We start from the raw sequence: 19,365 nt of genomic DNA, 5'->3' as shown, positions 1-19,365 counted from the left end.
ATTGTATATATATATATATATATACACAATATCTTCTTATTCCCCTCATCCATTGATGAGCACTTTGGTTGTTTCCATATCTTGGCCATTGTGAATAACGGTGCACTGAACATGGGACGTATCACAAAGCAATCTCTCTCTCTGACATACTGATTTCATTTCCTTCTGATATATATCCAGAGGTAGGATTACTGGATCACACGGTGCATATAAGGGTTTCTTACAGAACTCTGACTTTCTGCAGTGGTGGGGGCTAGTTAAGCAGTCTCCGTCAGGGTTGTCTTATGTCTGATGCTGAAGTCTGCAAGAAAGTATTTGGGAAGGAAGATGGATGTAAAGTGTGGGAGAGTAAGAATAAGCTGGAACCCTCAGGACAGGCTGTGGAGCACACGAGGGTAGACAGAAACCCATACAATCATTCTTGCCTCTGACTTTAGTGGTCTGGGTGTCCTGCTGAGGCCCTTCCTCTGGGAGCTAAAGATGCAGTATGATGCCGGAGGGGGATGTGCAGAAGCTCCTGGAAGCTGCAGGCCCAGCTGCTGCTTCACAGCAGGGTGGTCAGTTGGGACAGCACACCAGCAACACTTGAGCACCTAGAAAAGGTGCCGGGGGCCTGGCCCAAAACTACTGGGGAAGGGAACTCTGGAAAACGTCGTTCGGCCTGGCCAAGCTCACACATTACAAAGCTACCACAAGGGGGCGGGATCCTGAGACTGTGGTTGGGATGGCGTGGAATCTATAGGACTGACGTTTTAACATTAGTGAGCCCTCCGATCCACGAACATGGTACATCTCTCTATGTATTTAGGTCTTCTTTACCTTCTCTTAGTGTTGTTTTCAGTGTATGGGTCTTACACACCTTTTCCGAGATGATGTTTAATGCTCTGTTTTCAGAGACAGATTTCTAGTAATAGATCAGCAAACACTTCTATACTGCTTATTATGGGTCAGGCACTCTTCATAATACACGTAGATATAAATATAAACAAACTCACTTGAGCCTCACAACCACCTATGAGGAAGTTCTACTACTGTCTCCATTTTACACTATAGGACTGAAGCACAGAGGGGCTAAGTAACTTGCCAAGTGTCATAATCCAGCAGGTGGTGGAGAGGGGATTGGAACCCATGCAGCTGGCTCCAGAGCCCCTACTCCCACCATTACGCTATGCTACTTGGTAGTAGCTAGCAACGTTCACACAAGAGTCCAACAGCACAGAAAACAAGGCTGATGCTCTGAATGGAAGATTCAATCTTATGTTCAGATTTGTTGAACTAGTTCTTTGAACTACTTCTATGACAAGGTCTCTCTCTCACAACTGCTGTGGGGGGAGCGATGTTTTCACCTCTGTCTTATATTATTGTGTATTTATCAAGATGAGCACATTTTTTGGAACAAGTCCATGGAACTTCATCTGTAGTGGAAAAGCCAGTAGCAGGTTGGTCGAGTCAACTTTTACAGGAAGAAAGGGAGTGGGAGGTGATAGGATTTCACTTAAAAAAGAGTTTAAAGCAAACATACTGTTTTCATCTTGTCCCTAGTGTACTGAAAAGGACCATCCCCCTACACACACACCAGCCATGTCCTCCACCTGCCTCTTTCTCATCTGTAGAAAAACTTTAGCCTCCTAGGCCTTTCCTGAGTTCCAAAGAATAAATTTAATCAGAGAAGTGAGAAAATGCAGAAACAAAGGAAAACAGTCAAGCAAGAACAAGTAATATAACAGTTTAGCCATTAAACAAAGTCAAGGACCTTTAGTTCTTCCTCAAGGGCTCTAGATAATATTCTGAACCATATCCTTTGAGCTGTTTTTGCAGATACTGAAACCCCCACCCGTGAAAGACGTTAATTTCATGCTGACCACAAGCACGTAGACCCCAGACCGTTTGGAACCAGAAGGTTGAGGGTGTTGACTCCCAATTACCTCACCACCCACCAATCAGAAGAATGTCCACGAGCTGATCACACACTGCACCACTCCCCTCCCTCACCTGGTCTTCAAAAAAATTTTCCTTGAAAGTCACTGGGGAGTTGGGGGGGGGGTCTTTTGAGCACTAGCTGCCTAGACTCCCTGTTTGCCGCCTGCAATAAATGCTGCACTTTCCTTCACCACAACCTGGTGTCGGTAGACTGGCCTTCCTGTGCGTGGGCCAGTGAACCCAAGTTTGGTTTGGTAACACTAGGAATCAGGGAAATACAAATTAGGACCAATACAAGAGCTCCTTCCCACATCGGATTGGGAAACATTGACGAGATTCTTTGAATGGACTCATGGGCAATGTTCTGGGGGAAAGAACACAGTTCTGATGAAGCAGGGCTCAGGCGGTCTCCATTCCCCTCATACCCCTCATGGCCTCCTGAGCTCAGCCATGGTCACTGTGCCCCTAGCCAATGCCCATCAACAACACAGCTGATGAAGAATGCAGTGGGATTCTATACAGCAATGAGAACTGATGATAAGAAGCAGAATGGATGAACCTCAAACATAATTGAGTGACAGAAGGCAGACTCCAAAGGTTCTGGGGGTTGTGAGTGCGTTTATACAAAGCACAGAAAAAAGACGAACCAACCTATTGTGTTAGAAATCATGACAGTGTTTATCCTGGGGGAGACAGGGAGAGGGAGTGAGATGGGGCAGAAAGTGGGTCCCCAGGGGCTGGACTTTTCTGTTTTATAATCTACCTGGGACATTCATTTTTGGAAATTGTGAATTTAGCTGTCTGTGCTTCACACCTTAATTAGAAACTTCCTTATAATCCCACTGCAGATGTGTTTGCATGCACATTTGTCCTTAGTTCATGGAGAAAGGTCTGGACAGGTACACTGGACAACCGTACCAGACAACTTGTCTGGAGAGGGCTGGGTAGGATGAACACAGGGAATGGAAGAAGAGGAGATTTTCTTTCTAATTCTCTTGATTATAAGTTGCTTGAGTGTTTTACTAGAAGCCTATAATTTGGTTCATCTGTATAAAATATTTTTTAATACACAAGAATGGAGTCCCAGTAATTTTTATTTTTGTGGTAACTAATATACCCCACCATTATTTTAAGGACTGCCCCCCCCAAGCCCCGAGCTAAAGTGCAAGGACACAGTCTGTGACCAGAGGAGGTGAACTAAGGGCCAGATGGGCTCAGAGATGGAGTGAGCAGCCGTGTTGAGAGCAGGGTCTCAGGCCACTCTCTCAACAGATGTGCTGTCTTTCCTGAGACGGGCTGGGCTGGTTATCAGAGTGCCAAAGGACTGGGGCAGCCCCTCCAGTAGCAGCTGAACACGGGCTTTCTGCTCTAAAAGAGCAAAGATGAACAACAGACTCCAAACTCTGTGGAGGCAGGGGGAAGGACAGCAAGACACAGGGGGACATTTGCTCCTCTGCGTTGACCCAGGGACTTGACTCATGGTCCAGGGTGGCATTTCCAAGAAAGGCTTTTTCAGGCTATGGTCATGTGAGATGACTCATGCCGGGTCATCTTGGAGAAGAAAGTCCCAGAGGGTGGAAGACACTAAAGGCCTTGATTCATGCTGGGTTTGAGACAGACAAAGAGAAATGAAGCCTAATAATTAGGGAGGAACCTGGAAGGGAAGAAGCAGCCATGAGGGAGAAGAGGAGGAAAGTGAGGGGGAGAGGAGGAAGATAAAACACGCTGGGCAGATGAAGAGAAGCAAAAGGGGCCCAAGAGAGGAGAGAATGGAGGCAGGGAGGCTGAGGGAGGGAGGGAGGGACAGGGAAGTGGGGACAAAGCAGGGAGTGAAGCTGAAGTGAGCACACGGAGGACAGAATTGTCCCAGCTAAAAACTAGTTAAAAACAGTTTCCATCCTGTTGTGTTCCGTTTTAACTCACTCCCTCACTCCATATTGATTTTCACAAATGATTCCTTTCTTGTTAGATTCGTATCGTGTACCTGCTATTTTTCTCTTTTGAAACACTCCCTAACACTCCCTTCCTTTGCGAGCATTCTTCGTTCCAGAGAGAAGGTCACAGTATGATAACCTCGGAGACCACCAGAGCCCGTCACGGGACCACCGGATGCCAACCTTGATGGTTTTGAAATGTTCTGTGGATGAAGAAGGCGGGCCCTGCACCTACCCTGTTCCTTATCGACAACCCTCTTCCTTGAGGCTGATACTGTAAGACTCCTCACTTCCCCCTCCAAAAGGAGGACACAGACTTGAAGGCATTACCCTGGCAAAGCAATAAAGCTATTCTTTCCTACTTCACCTAAAACTCTGTCTCTGAGATTCAATTTGGCGCCGGTGTACAGAGGCCGGGTTTTGGCTACAGCAGAGAGGCTGCAGGAGCTTCGCAGAGAAAGGAAAAGCTACAGAAAGGAAGGTCTCCCCAGAAAGGGCGGAAGGTCCAGTGATGGGTAAACTGGTAAGGAGGGGGGGGCCAACGGGGAGGAGGGCGGCTCACCTTGGGCGTCCTCAAGCATCTGTGTGCAGACTGGGCCAGGCTCAAAGGCCTTCCCTGGGGGTCCACTAAGTCTTCCCAGCATCCCACAGACTGCGATGGCAGAGGAGACAGTCAGTTTCCACGAGGCGAGCAGAGGCCCTCCCTAACCCCCGCCACACAGACCCCTCTCCATTGCCTCACCCTCACCCAGAGATCCTTCTGGGACTTCCCTGGTGGCGCAGTGGTTAAGAATCCGCCTGCTGGGCTTCCCTGGTGGCGCAGTGGTTGAGAGTCCGCCTGCCGATGCAGGGCACATGGGTTCGTGCCCCGATCCGGGAAGATTCCACATGCCGCGGAGCGGCTGGGCCCGTGAGCCATGGCCGCTGAGCCTGCGCGTCTGGAGCCTGTGCTCCGCAACGGGAAAGGCCACCACAGTGAGAGGCCCGCGTACCGCAAAAAAAAAAGAATCCGCTTACCAATGCAGGGGACACGGGTTCGAGCCCTGATCCAGGAAGATCCCACCTGCCGCGGAGCAACTAAGCCTGTGCGCCACAACTACTGAGCCTGCGCTCTAGAATCCGCGAACCGCAACTACTGAGCCCGCGTGCCACAACTACGAAGCCCGTGCGCCTGGAGCCCATGCTCCATAACAAGAGAAGCCACCGCAATAAGAAGCCCGCGCACCGCGACGAAGAGTAGCCCCAGGCTTGCTGCAACTAGGGAAAGCCCGCGCGCAGCAACGAAGACCCAGTGCAGCCAAAAAAAAAATGTCCTTCCCACGTGGACTCCGAATCTCGTCCCCAGTGTCACCTACAGTCCTAACCCAGACTCCTCCCCCACGCTCCCCCTGAGGGCTGGCTGGGCCTTCCCACCAACCCCCACCGGGCAGCTGACCCTGGAGGCCCTGATCCTATGAGGCCCAGCCCTGCGCAGGGTCCCAGCTCCTGCCATCTGCTGGGACGTCGCTGTAGTAGAGCTGGGGCTGCAGAGTCCTCAGGCCATGGTCGCTGTGCTCATCAGGAACGCAGTTGGGGTCTGAGCACATTCAGAACAAAGGCTCCAGGAAATGTACCACGGGACCCAGCAGTGCCTCGTTGCTTCCAGCTTCTCCAGAATGTTCGAGGAGAATATGAAACATGTCTCCACACAGTGAGATTCCTATCAGATGGAAGGCCACCAGGCTCAGTGTTTTGGAAACCTGTTCTCTCCCACAGGGAAGAGAAGGCTGGTTCATTCATTGATTCCCTCACCTGTTCAACGATAGCTCACTGAGCACCTACGCGGGGACACACTTCAGGCAGGAACCTGGGATACTAAGGTGGGCCAGGCACAGTCCTGCCCTCAAGGCAATCCCAGTCTGGATCCATAGTGACCCCCACCCTCTCCATCCCACAGACCCCCTCCCTGTAGACACAGCAGCCTGGACTTTTGCCCCAGCAGCTACGTACAGGTGTCGCCCTGACACCTGCAGTCAAGTTGGGGTGGAACCAGGGGTAGTCATCAGTTAGCCATTAATAAATAAGAAACTGTAAACTGTCTTCACTGATCGAGCTTGCTTTAATTGTTTTTGCAAAAACTTGCATGTATTCTAAGCTTAACATAGTCTAAACAGTAAGGTGTTTGCCCAAGTTGTTTTTTTAGGAACTTGGAGTTAGCTGTGTCCAGTTTGAGCTCAAGCCAGTTAAGATTGGTTAAGACCACTGACCCTCCAATTGGGCATGTGTGAGTGTCTGCTGGGAGACCTTTTGACATCAGAGGTGATGCCGAAAGCTCAGACTCCGTACACTGGTGCTGAATCAAATCTCGGAGACAGAATTTTGGGTGAAGTAGAAAAAAATAGCTTTATTGCTTTGCCAGGCTCCTGCCCTCGAAAATGTGTCCCAACCCGGGAGGAATCGGTGAGGAGTTTTGTTGTTTGTTTTTCTGTTTGCATTGGGTCTTCGTTGCCGTGCATGGGCTTTCTCTAGTTGCATCGAGCAGGGGCTGCTCTTGAGCAGGGTCTACTCTTCGTTGCCATGCGTGGGCTTCTCACTGCAGTGGCTTTTCTTGTTGCAGAGCACGGGCTCTAGGCATGTGGGCTTTAGTAGCTGTGGTACGCCAGGGAAGCCCCTGGTGAGGAGTTTTATACCAATAGTTCAAGGGTGGGCTTGCTGACAAGATTAGGGTATGTGTAGGACCCGCTCCTGCAATTTGGCCTCAGGTGATCTCGAACAAGGACCCTGCCCCAAGGCTGCACTATTGTTTCTTGACGGCTCCTCCCTTGTCTCTGTATCCCCTCCCTCCTCTGATTAGCAACTGTTTGAACCTGCCCTTTGGAATTCAGTGAAGGTCCTGGAGGCCGAACAGAAAGGCTCCTGTGCCCAGGGGCCCCACAGGGTTCTGCTTTGTTTCAGGGGGTCAAAAACTCCACCCTCAGTGGGAGCTGGTGCTGCCATCTTTGGACACTCTCCCCATGAAGACACTGTAGCTTAGCTGCATCTGCGCAGAACGACAGTTACCTCGCCTTCTTCTTATCTCCAGTCACCTTTCGCCATGCTCCCCATGCCTCAGCTTTATCTCATAAATACCCCAAGCCCTCATCATTTCTCCCATGTTCTCTCTTGGATGCCTCCTGAGTAAACCTCTTCTCTGCTGCAAACCTTGGCATCTCAGCCTTTGGCTCACTGTACGTGGGGCAAGCAAGCCTTGTTGGGAGGCAACCATGCCCAGGGACAAGGCAGGACAGAAAGGGGAGGATGTACTGCAGGTAGCCATGATGGCAGCTCTGCTCCAGGGGCCGGTGGGAACCCGCTCTGGCTAACTTGTGGGCTGGTCTTGGTCACACTAAGCATTGTGGAGTGTTCTGAGAGGTACCCCAGGACCCAGGTTTTCATTGTTGTTGTCTCTACCCAGCTCCACACTGCCAGCATCTTTGGTAAACTTAGTGGGAGGAAAGGTGTACAATCAAGAAAATCCCACCCAGAGCTTCACCTTTGAAACCAAGTAGGACCCTGTGGGTATCCTGGGCATGAGCCTTTCTGTTTAGCCTCCATGACCTTCCCTGTGTTCCAAAGGGCAGGTTCAAATAGTCACTAATCAGGAAAGAGAAGAGATGCAGAGACAAGGAAGGAACAGCCAAGAGCAATAGTGTAGCCTTGGGGAAGTGTCCTGGTTCCACATCAAGGGATACACATAACAATATCTTTGAGCTCTTTACAGAACTAAGACCTCTAACAAATGGAAGATGTAGCGTTCTGCATTCCAGGGATGACCACCTGAGGCCAGATTAAAGGAACCAGAGAAATTCATCAAAAGATTACCTGAAACCAGATTAAAGGGGTACAGGCCCTGTACACACCCTAATCCTTATCAGCAACCCCACCCTTGAACCGTTGCTATAAAAATCCTCCTGGGTTGGGACACACAGTTTTGAGGGCATTAGCCCACTGTGGCCCCCTTTGCCTGGCAAAGCAATAAAGCTATTCATTTCTACTTCACCCAAAATTCTGTCTCCATGAATTAATTTGGTGTCAGGGTACAGAGGCCAGATTCAGCTTCAAATTTGGTGCCCAGTGTGGGGCCGACTTGGGAACAGCCCCAGGAGGGTCCCCTGGCTTGATTGGATGCTCTGAGGTTTTCTCCATGTCATCCTCTTTCAAGAGAGCAGAGGGCTGCAGAATTCCTTTAGAGGTCAGATCGCCTGGGACCCTTGCCTGGAAAGGCCCAGCCCTGGTCATACCCCTTCCACCATTCCAGCAGTCAGCACTCCTCCAAGTCAGGAGTGGGCAGCAAAAGAGGGACCATCTTAGCAGCTGCCAAGGTCACTTTTGCCTTGAGGACACTCCCTTCTTCCTCCTGCCTGCACCAGCTCGGATTTCCTACACCAAGGAGTTATTTGGGGGGAGGAGAAAAATAGTGTCTGACATCGAGACACCTCCGCCAGAATGTGGGTAAGTCCCCTGGATGTGCACTCTGGGGCTCCTTCAACTTTGTCCCTCTGGAGAACTTTCGCCTATATCTGGGGAACATTTCGTTTCCATCTGGGGATTTTCCGTTTTGGAAATCCCACGTGTAAGGCACTGCTTGGACTAAGGTCACTGGCTTCGTGGGACTCTGAGCTTTGAGCTGTCCGATGTTTTCAAATTTTGTTTTTTGTATTTGTTTTCGTTTTGTTTCTGGTGTCAGTCTTCCATCTGCTGGTGGAGGTTCTGGTTTGTTTCCAGTCCCTGCGTGAGTGTTTTGTGATCAGATATGGGAAGCACTTCCTTGATTTCATCTGATAATTTTCCCTGGGGAAAATTTTGGCAGCTTGGTCGACCCTATAGTGATAACCTATGACTAAGAGGAGAACACGATTCTATTGTCATTCTGTTTGGCCAACGTACATTCTTGAAAGTGAGGAAAGGTGGCCAGTGAATGGTAGCCTAAATTATTATACTATTCGTCAGCTAGAACTGTTTTGTCACGGGAATGGGAAGGCTGGGACTTCTCTCCACTCCACGTGGGCTAGCCACACTGGATTCAGTCCCTTGTGGGAATTGAGCCACTTTGGGCTCCCTGAGAGCCAATTCTGGGTTTGTTCTCTTTTAAAAACTGAGCCAGTCTGTTTGGAAGCCTATGTCTGTGAATGGAAGTGGAATTTTTAAACTATACCCGCTCTGATTTTCTGTCTGTGCAGCTGTAGCTTATCTGTTGTTTGCGTTTTTTTCGTGTATTATTTTGGGGTGAGCCACTCTGGGAAAATTCTAACTGCTCATTGCGAGCCACTCTGAGACCTCTGTCTGGGAGTAGAAATGGAGTCTTTGGGCTATTTATCGATTGCATTGTAATCAGATGTGTAACCATGCTCTTTTTAAGTCTTTCTGTCATTTATAGATAGTTTTTTATTATACTCTGATGCCTTTGCAAAAGTGCTTCATCTTTAAGAAGATTTATGTGAAGGACCATTTTGACAAGTACAGGTCTCATAAACTTCATATCCTACTGCTGAACTAGGTAAGAAATGAAAAATCTTAACGGAGAATCTGATGGCTTCATAAAAAGTTGAAAAAGGATTGGTCACTGAGTGAACTGGTGAATACAGTTATAATGTTTATGGGTTTTTTATTACTTTTTTTTGGACGGGAAAGTAGGGTTCGTTGGTGGGCATGAGTAAGGAAGAGACAGTGCCAAGACTCTCATGAGTGCAGGGCCCATCATTTATCCAGGGAGCCACGATTAGGGATATATTTGACTCCACAGCCATCCGGGACGAGCTGCTTTTCTGCCACCATGTTTTCAAATTCATCCGCGTTAAAGTTAGTAAATCCCCACTCCTTGGAGATGTGGGTCTTCTGGCGGCCAGGGAACTTGAACTTGGCCCTGCCTAGGGCCTCAGTCACATGATCCGTGTTCTGCAGCTTGGGGAGGATGGATATTATGACTTGGCCAATGGCGGCCCTGGCCACTGTGCCCTTGAGCTTTCCAAAGACTGTGCATATCCCTGTCTGGAGCCTAGATTGAGCACAGCATGCCAGTCATGAATGTCCACTGGAAAGGGCTGTCTCCAAGGTCCCTTAGGGGAACCCATACAGGCAACAGGCTGCAGAACTACCGAGGAGGCTACTGTTTGCAGCCATTGTACACTGGGGAAAAGAGCATGGTTGGCTTAATTGACTGCAAATTATCACTGGTTTTGATCTGTGTTTTCCAGACATAGAGAAGTCCTTCCCCTCAAGCTACTTATGACTTAGAGCAATTGGATAAATTACACCTCTGTCAGAAAAATGGAAATATATTTTTTTTCTCTCTGCCTGGTCCCTCCAGAAATTGGAGATGCTTGTGTTCTGAGCAGCCTCGTCAGGTGAATGGGAGAGACTGTCTCCTGGCATGTGTAGGAATCTTGATATTTCGGCGACTTCTAGAAAGGAGAAATCCACGAAGGCAGAATCTGATGGCGGGCTTATGTTTCAACAGATATGAAATTCTAGTTCTGTTCATTGAAGTCTGTATTTATGAAAGTTATTGTGTTAATCACACTTTTGCCCTGATGTTTAGGAGGAAAGGAAAATTACCTAGTGAAGTTATCAGAGTGTAATTACTCATGACATCACCGTTTGCTTTAGGTCTACTGCTAAAAGCGTATATACAATGCTTGTGTGACAATTGGGTATAAATGATCGAATGTACGGCCTATAAAGCATTTCTTCATTAACATACCTCTGAGCTTGTTCACAATACCTGATCAATTTTTCCCCAACATGGATTAACTAGGCGAATACAAAGGAGGCCTAGCACCAAGGGACATGATCTGCACCAGGGGCAAACAGCTGAATTACCCCAGCATTGAGGGACAGATGTTTTGATCATCAATGTCTTCTACTGAAAGACTTTCAATCAAGACAGGATAAGATGAAAGAAAAAAACTCTGCACATATTGATGTATGAGGAAGTCACTGGCTTATACATGGTTTAACTTAAATTTTGCTCATCAAAGCAGCCTGTTTTGTGGCCTTTCAGACATGCATTGTACATCTGCTTTAGCCATCAAGGAGGAGAATGCATTTGAAAGTCAAAATGGAGGAACTGTTGTTCAGACATCCAAGGTAAAAACGAAGTGGCTGTTGCAGAAGTTCCAGTTGTCACTTCCTTCTACCTCTAACTGCATCTGTTGCACCAAAATGGCAGACAAAGGGATTGAGATCTCAGTCATGTAAGACTCAGATCCAGGACTTGGAACTCAAATATATTTCTAATTCGGTATCCATTCCCCCAAATTTAGACAGGATTATGCTCCATTTCAGCAGGAAGTAGCCAGAGTGGTTGTCATCCCATCCCCTGAAAGATTTGGGGAAAGAGAAAAAGCGAAGTGGGGATTAAAATTGAGTCCCCCTAGAATCGAGTTCCTCTGCCGAGTTTATGATTAACATCTCTATCCAAAACAATTTTTCCTTTTCTTGTCCAACATCTGTCCTCCTCAAGATTGAGGAGTATCAAAGAAAAGGGGGGGAGTGAAACTGAGCAGGGCCCTGTGGGTCTCCTGGACATGGGAGTCTTTCTGTTCAGCCTCCCTGACCTTTCCTGAGTTCCAAACGGCAGGTTCAAACAGTTGCTAATCAGGGAAGGGAAGGGATGCAGAGACAAGGGAGGAACAGCCAATAAACAATAGTGTAGCCTTGGGGAAGGGTCCTGGTTCCACATCAAGGGATACACATAATACCTCTGAGCTCTTTACAGTACTAAAGCCCCCAACAAATGGAAGATGTAGCATTCTTCATTCCAGGGAAGACCACCTGAGGCCAGATTAAAGGAACCAGAGAAATTCATCAAAAGATTACCTGAAACCAGATTAAAGGGGTACAGACCCTGCACACACCCTAATCTTATTAGCAACCCCACCCTGAACCTTTGCCATAAAACTCCTCACCAAACTCCCCTGGGTTGGGACACACAGTTTTGAGGGCATTAGCCCACTGTGGCCCCCTTTGCCTGGCAAAGCAATAAAGCTATTCTTTTCTACTTCACCCAAAACTCTGTCTTTGAGAATTAATTTGGTGTTGGGGTACAGAGGCCAGATTTGGCTTCACCTCTCCCTGCACATCGGCCATGTCTGTGCCTGTCTCTGGCTGACACCTGGCTGTGAAGGACATTGATATCCAGCAAGACAGAGTGTCACTGGTCAGTTACTCCAGATGGTAGCAGAGGTAAGTCTTGTGCTGCTCTTCAGCCTGTTACCAGTTTCCGTGGTGGAAGTTGAAGACCTCTGGAGGCATCCGGCATCTGGGGCCAGAGTGGGGAGAGAAAAGGAAGGTGCAGAATGCTCTTGGGGTCCTTGCAGGCACCTGTTCCCCTCTGAGCCCCCAACCACCTGGGACCAGCCCAGCAGCTTTTGGTTCCTTTGCTGGTGGCCTCCAGGCAGCTCTGCCCCAAAGTTAGGCTGGTCCACGTGACCACATCTCATCCTTTGCTGTATATTGTTGGGGTCATGGTCACCCCTGAGACCCAGGGCTGTCCTCCTCAGTGTAATCCCCTCCTCTGTATGGTGGCCTCCCCCACTGACTCTCTGGCTTCCTGTTCACTGGGTTTCTCTCCTTGACCATCCCACAGGCACCTCTGTCCCTACAGGTGTCCCCTGAACCCCTCCTCCTTTAGGGGACAGCAGTCAGCCAACATGGGGCTGTAACTGAGTGACTCTGCTGAGACCAGGTTTTTAAGGTCTAGCCTTCATCCAGAGTGACGGAATTGCAGTAACACTTGGATTTTGTCCCAGAATAGGGGCTGGGACCTGGTTTGGGGCTGAGCTCCTCGCAGCCTGTGGGTTGACTCCTGTTCTTCACCTGACCAGGGACACCCCCAGATGCAGAGGAGCCAGGAGATGGTGGTCCCACAGACCCCTCTCACACCCACCTGCTGGGAGAGGAACTCCAAGAAGATTTTCATAGGAAAGTGTACCAAAAGCTCAGTGTCCAGCTCTTAGGAAGTTTTCTAGGACCATCTGTCCAAAATGCCAGAGAACTTATAAAACGCAGTGTCTCTGCTTTATTGACAATACCAAAAATTTGGAAACTACCTTAATGTGCTCCACTGGGGGTGTTGCTTGGATCAAATAAATCAGGAAATATCCACACATAGAACATTATATGGCCTTTTGAATATTGATGCATTTGTCTCTATATTTGAATGTTATGTATTTATGATGAATCTTTAAGACTTGAGGAAATGTTTATGACATGCTATGGGAGGAAAAGCAGGACTCCAACTTGAGGGTATAGTATGGTTTCAAGCGCAGTACAGTTTATGACCTGGGAGCCAGAGGCATGCCCAGTTCTCAGGGCTGTGCCTATACTCATACACTTAGTCCTCTTCCTACCCTGCACCTAGTGCTGCGGCACAGAGGGGGTTAGTCACTCAGCTGAGGTCACACAGCTAGGAGGAAGAGTTGCCGGGAGTTGAACCCAGGAAATCTGTACCCACAGCCCATGACTTTGACAGCTATACTCTATCATCTTTGTTGTAAATATATTGGGCAGAAGAAAAGTCAGGCAGAAGAAACACAAGAAATGTTGCTAGACTTACTTCTGAGCTAGAAGTCAAGCATGATTGATTTTCCTGAATTTTATAGCTGGAGGGAGATGGGGGGACAGTGGTGATGGGCTGTTTTGTGTCTATTTCTCAAATTGGGGAGTGAGCACCTGGTGTTCACATAGTATCATATTTAAATCTTATCAATAAAAGAATTTCTGGGCTTCCCTGGTGGCGCAGTGGTTGAGAGTCCGCCTGCCGATGCAGGGGACGCGGGTTCGTGCCCCGGTCCGGGAGGATCCCACATGCCGCGGAGCGGCTGGGCGCGTGAGCCATGGCCGCTGAGCCTGCGCGTCCGGAGCCTGTGCTCCGCAACGGGAGAGGCCACAACAGTGAGAGGCCCGCGTACTGCAAAAAATAAATAAATAAATAAAAGAATTTCTATATTGAATATGTAATTAAACTTAAAAAAAAAGCATTTTAGTGGTGCACTTATACTTTGCAATGGAGTGATTTTGATTGTAGATTTTGGAAAGTTCTGTCTGTGAAATTCAAGGACAAATTGACTTCCTTTCTGAAAAGTGACAGTTTCCTAACAGGAAACTGTATAACCACTTCTTCCTTTACAAGGAAGCTTTTCTTTTTTTTAATTGTATCTAGATAAGGATATTTCTTGTAAAATTGCATAAATCTTTATATTAAAAAAATTTGGCTATTGATTTCAGACTTTCTTTAATCATCCCAGGCAAAGTGTTCAAGCACGTGGGCTAAGAGGTGCCAACTGGTTCAGACCACCTCTGCTTTGTTACCTCTGACCCCGAGACCCTCAGTTTCCTCACCTGTGCAGTAGAGGTGAGGAATTGATCTTCACTGCTGGGCCGGGTGGAGGTTTAAGTGAGCCACTCATTCCTGTTCAGGCATGAGGGTGAGAATGTAGTGGACAGTCAGCACTCAGTAAGTGTTGCTTATTTTCACTTATTTCTGCTTCACATTAAGTCCTAAGTTTATAACACAGGAGTGTCATGATGACCAAGGGTCAGCTCCCAGGTTATATAATTGCACACATTCGAGGGCCCACAGCACCAAAGACAAAAACCACAGGCAGAAACAGCAAGAATGTGGAGGAAGGGACGAGAGAGTCAAGGGTGACCACAGGGTCCAACCCAGGGAACTGCAGGCATCCAGCTGGGTCATCATATAGCAGGAGAATGAAAACCCCAGGACCCAGGTGATGCCTCTCAGATATGGCTGCTCTGACAACTTTCTTTTTTTTTAACTTTTAAATTTAGTTTTAATTACATAGATGAGATCATATTTAATGATATTGATGAAAATGGCAATTAAAAATCCCACAACAGCCTGGTATGTTCATAGACCCAGTGACATCCGAATACACATGTAAGTCACACATGCTTCCTGCACACAGAACACTGCTGAGCGAGGGGGTTGCCGAGCTGCTAGGGGTCTGGGACCCCCATCCAGAGTTCTGGGCTCACAAACATCCAGGCACATCTGAAAAGTTAAATATCATGTTAAAAAATAAAGGAGAGCCATCGAAGTTGAATAAATGAGGTATTCAAGGGACATCATTCAGAGATGAAAAATAAAAGTGTATTCTTGAGGTAAATTTGATGTTATATGTGTATTGTACCACAATTTTTAAACGTATGTTCTTTTTTTAAAAGGTATAATGCTCTGTGCTATACAGTAAGACCTTGTTGTTTATCTATTTTATACACCATAGTTTGTATCTGCTAATCCCAAACTCCTAATTTATCCTTCCCTTCCCCTTTCCACTTTGGTAACCATAAGTTTGTTTTCTCTGTCTGTGAGTCTGTTTCTGTTTTGCAAATAAGTGATATCATATGATATTTGTCTTTCTCTGTCTGACTTCATTTAGTTTGATAATCTCTAGGTCCACCCAAGTTGATGCAAATGGCATTATTTCATTCCTTTTTACGGCTGAGTGGTATTCCATTGTGTGTGTGTGTGTGTGTGTGTGTGTGTGTGTGTGTGGTGTGTGTATTATCCATTTATCTGTCCATTTAGGTTGTTTCCATGCCTTGGCTATTGTAAATAGTGCTTCTATGAACATTGGGGTGCATGTATCTAATTTGAATTAGAATTTTCTCCAGATATACGCCCAGGAATGGGATTGCTGGATCATATAGCTTTTTAAGGAACCTCCATACCGTTCTCCATAGTGGCTGCACCAATTTACATTCCTACCAACAGTGTAGGAGGGCTCCCTTTTCTCCACACTCTCTCCACCATTTATTGTTTGTAGGCTTTTTAATGATGGCCATTCTGACCAGTGTGAGGTGATAACTTTTTCTAGTTTTTTTTTTGAATTTTTGAATTTTATTTTATTTTTTTATACAGCAGGTTCTTATTAGTCATCAATTTTATGCACATCAGTGTATACATTGGTCAATCCCAATCGCCCAATTCAGCACACCACCATGCCCACCACCCCGTGGCTTTTCCCCCTTGGTGTCCATACCTTTCTTCTCTACATCTGTGTCTCAACTCCTGCCCAGCAAACCGGTTCATCTGTACAATTTTTCTAGGTTCCACATACATGCGTTAATATATGTGTCTCGGCGTGTTTCTCCTTGGGTTTATCCTGTATGGGACTCTCTGTGCTTCCTGGACTTGGGTGGCTATTTCCTTTCCCATGTTAGGGAAGTTTTTGACTATAATCTCTTCAGATACTTTCTCTGGTCCTTTCTCTCTCTCTTCTCCTTCTGGGACCCCTATAACGTGAGTGTTGTTGCATTTAATGTTGTCCCAGAGGTCTCTTAGGCTGTCTTCATTTCTTTCCATTCTTTTTTCTTTATTCTGTTCCACAGCAGTGAATTCCACCATTCTGTCTTCCAGGTCACTTATCTGTTCTTCTGCTTCAGTTATTCTGCTGTTGATTCCTTCTAGTGTAGTTTTCATTTCAGTTATTGTATTATTCATCTCTGTTTGTTTGTTCTTTAATTCTTCTAGGTCTTTGTTAAACATTTCTTGCATCTTCTCGATCTTTGCCTCCATTCTTTTTCCGAGGTCCTGGATCATCTTCACTATCATTATTCTGAATTCTTTTTCTGGAAGATTGCCTATCTCCACTTCATTCAGTTGTTTTTCTGGGGTTTTATCTTGTTCCTTCATCTGGTACATAGCCCTCTGTCTTTTCATCTTGTCTATCTGTGAATATGTTTTTTGTTCCACAGGCTGCAGGCCTGTAGTTCTTGCTTCTGCTATCTGCCCTCTGGTGGATGAGGCTATCTAAGAGGCTTGTGCAAGTTTCCTGAAGGGAGGGACTGGTGGTGGGTAGAGCTGACTGTTGCTCTGGTGGGCAAAGCTCAGCAAAACTTTAATCCGATTGACTGCTGATGGGTGGGGCTGGATTCCCTCCCTGTTGGTTGTTTGGCCTGTCGCATCCGAACATTGGAGCCTACCTGCGTTCTTTGGTGGGGCTAATGGTGGACTCTGGGAGGGCTCACGCCAAGGAGTACTACCCAGAACTTCTGCTGCCAGTGTCCTTGTCCCCACAGTGAGCCACAGGCACCCCCAGCCTCTGCAGGAGACCCTCCAACACTAGCAGGCAGGTCTGGTTCAGTCTCCTATGGGGTCACTGCTCCTTCCCCTGGGTCCCGATACACACACTACTTTGTGTGTGCCCTCCAAGCGTGGAGTCTCTGTTTCCCCCAGTCCTGTTGGAAGTCCTGCTTTCAAATCCCCGTAACCTTCAAAGTCTGATTCTCTAGGAATTCCTCCTCCCGTTGCCGGACCCCCAGTTTGGGAAGCCTGACGTGGGGCTCAGAAACTTCACTCCAGTGGGTGGACTTCTGTGGTATGTGTTCTCCAGTCTGTGAGTCACCCACCCAGCAGTTATGGGATTAGATTTTACTGTGATTGCGCCCCTCCTACCATCTCATTGTGGCTACTCCTTTGTCTTTGGATGTGGGGTATATTTTTGATGAGTTCCAGTGTCTTCCTGTCGATGATTGTCCAGCAACTAGTTGTGATTCTGGTGTTCTCACAAGAGGGAGTGAGAGTACGTCCTTCTACTCCACCATCTTGGTTCCTCTCAGCCCTTTTTGTAGTTTTGATGTGCATTTCTCTGATAGTTAACGAAGTTGAGTATCTTTTCATGTGCCTCTTGGCCATCTGTATGTCTTCTTTGGAGAAATGTCTATTTAGGTCTTCTGCCCATTTTTTGATTGGGTTTTTTTTTTTTATTGAGTTGTATGAGCTGTTTGTATATTTTGGAAATTAAACCCTTGTTGGTCACATCATTTGCAAATATTTTCTTGCAGTCAGTAGGTTGTCTTTTTGTTTTGTTTTGTTTATGGCCTCCTTTGCTGTACAAAAGCTTATAAATTTGATGAGATCCCATTTGTTTATTTTTGCAAAAGCAAAAACTTCTATTGTCTTGGGAGACTAACCTAAGAAAACATTGGTATGATTTACACCAGAGAATGTTTTGCCTATGTTCTCTTCTAGATTTCTATGATGTCATGTCTTATATTTAAGTCTTTAAGTCATTTTGAGTTTATTTTTGTGTATGGTGTGAAGGAGTGTTCTAACTTCACTGATTTACATGTGGCTGTCCAGCTTTCCCAACACCACTTGCTGAAGAGACTCTTTTTCTCCATTGTATATTCTTGCCTCCTTTGTTGAAGATTAATTGACCATAGGTGTGTGGGTTTATTTCTGGGCTCTTTATTCTGTTCCATTGATCCATATGCCTGTTTTTGTGCCAATACCATGCTGTTTTGATTACTGTAGCTTTGTAGTATTGTCTGAAGTCTGGGAGGGTTATGCCTCCACCTTTGCTCTTTTTCCTCAGGATTGCCTTGGCAATTCTGAGTCTTTTGGGATTCCATATAAATTTTAGGATCATTTATTCTAGTTCTGTGAAAAATGTCATGGGTAATTTGAAAGGGATTGCAAAAGTATATTCTTCAAATGACATTCAGCCTGCCTAGTGCCAGTCAAACAGCTGCCTGTCCAGACAGCGTAAAGAGAGCATGCTGGACTGGACATCTAATAATACAGAAAAAAAACGTTTCTGCTACAAATGAATGAGAGCTAGATACCCTCCAAGAACTGGCAGTTCCTGATTGGCCATTGGGTTCAGTACACATTTCCCATCAGTATCCAAGCAAATGTTTGGCGTTAATGAGGTTGATGTGAAATTCACATCCAGTTTGTACTTCACTTCACCTTCCTTTGCACCTACAACACAAGAAGAGATCTATAGGCACACTAGTTCTTAACCTGAGCTTCTTGCAGTCCAGAAAAAAGCCAGGTGTTAGATTGTTTCAACCACAGTTCCTTGGGGCTTTCTGAGTCCCTGTTTCACCCAGAGTGTGGGGAGGGACATCTCCCTGTCTTGAGTGATGTCCAAGCTCAAGCCCCTCTCCCAGTTGGGACCCTGCTGTGCTTTCGGGCCCACGAGGCCCATGAGATATTTGGCTGCATCACCATCCATCACATGTTACCTAACTTCTTCTTTTACTATTTGAACCTAAGTAGTAGTTTTTCAAGTTCAAAAAACAAACAAAAAAGGCAAAAGCAATCATGTTTTTCTATGGATTTCTATTAAATTTATATATTACTTTAGTTTTATTCATTCCTTATTAAATTTATTACAAAGCATTTTCTACGGGTTTTGTCCCTACTGTGAATGGAATTAGAAGATATTCATGTAAAGACACACACCATTACAAAATCAAAATGACAAAGAAACCCAAAACTAAAAGCAAAGTTGTGCCATCATTCTTGCCAACTCCAGCCCTGTCAAACACCACAGCTTTTAACTACCTCTCTAACTTCCACGGTCCTTTCCTTACAGTTACATGATGTGCTTATACTTCTGGGTCTTGATCCATCATCTTTTGACGTCATTTCTGATTGGGGAGAATGTACACCACAGCATCTTCCTTTCACTCGTCTCTGCCTTGGAAGTAATATCACTGTTCTCAGACCCTCAACTCT

At 46.5% G+C, this 19,365-nt stretch overlaps 1 pseudogene; it reads right to left on the bottom strand.

Moving 5' to 3' along the window:
• Positions 1-9,911: 9,911 nt before the first annotated feature.
• LOC112410862 (uncharacterized) lies at positions 9,912-10,035 on the bottom strand (annotated as a pseudogene).
• Positions 10,036-19,365: the final 9,330 nt, after the last annotated feature.

The sequence above is a fragment of the Neophocaena asiaeorientalis genome, unplaced genomic scaffold (assembly GCF_003031525.2).
Source record: "Neophocaena asiaeorientalis asiaeorientalis breed wild unplaced genomic scaffold, Neophocaena_asiaeorientalis_V1.1 scaffold473, whole genome shotgun sequence".
In the NCBI taxonomy this organism is placed as follows: Eukaryota; Metazoa; Chordata; class Mammalia; order Artiodactyla; family Phocoenidae; genus Neophocaena; species Neophocaena asiaeorientalis.
Note: the sequence above shows the minus strand (reverse complement) of the source record. Positions and strands in the feature narration are given on the sequence as shown.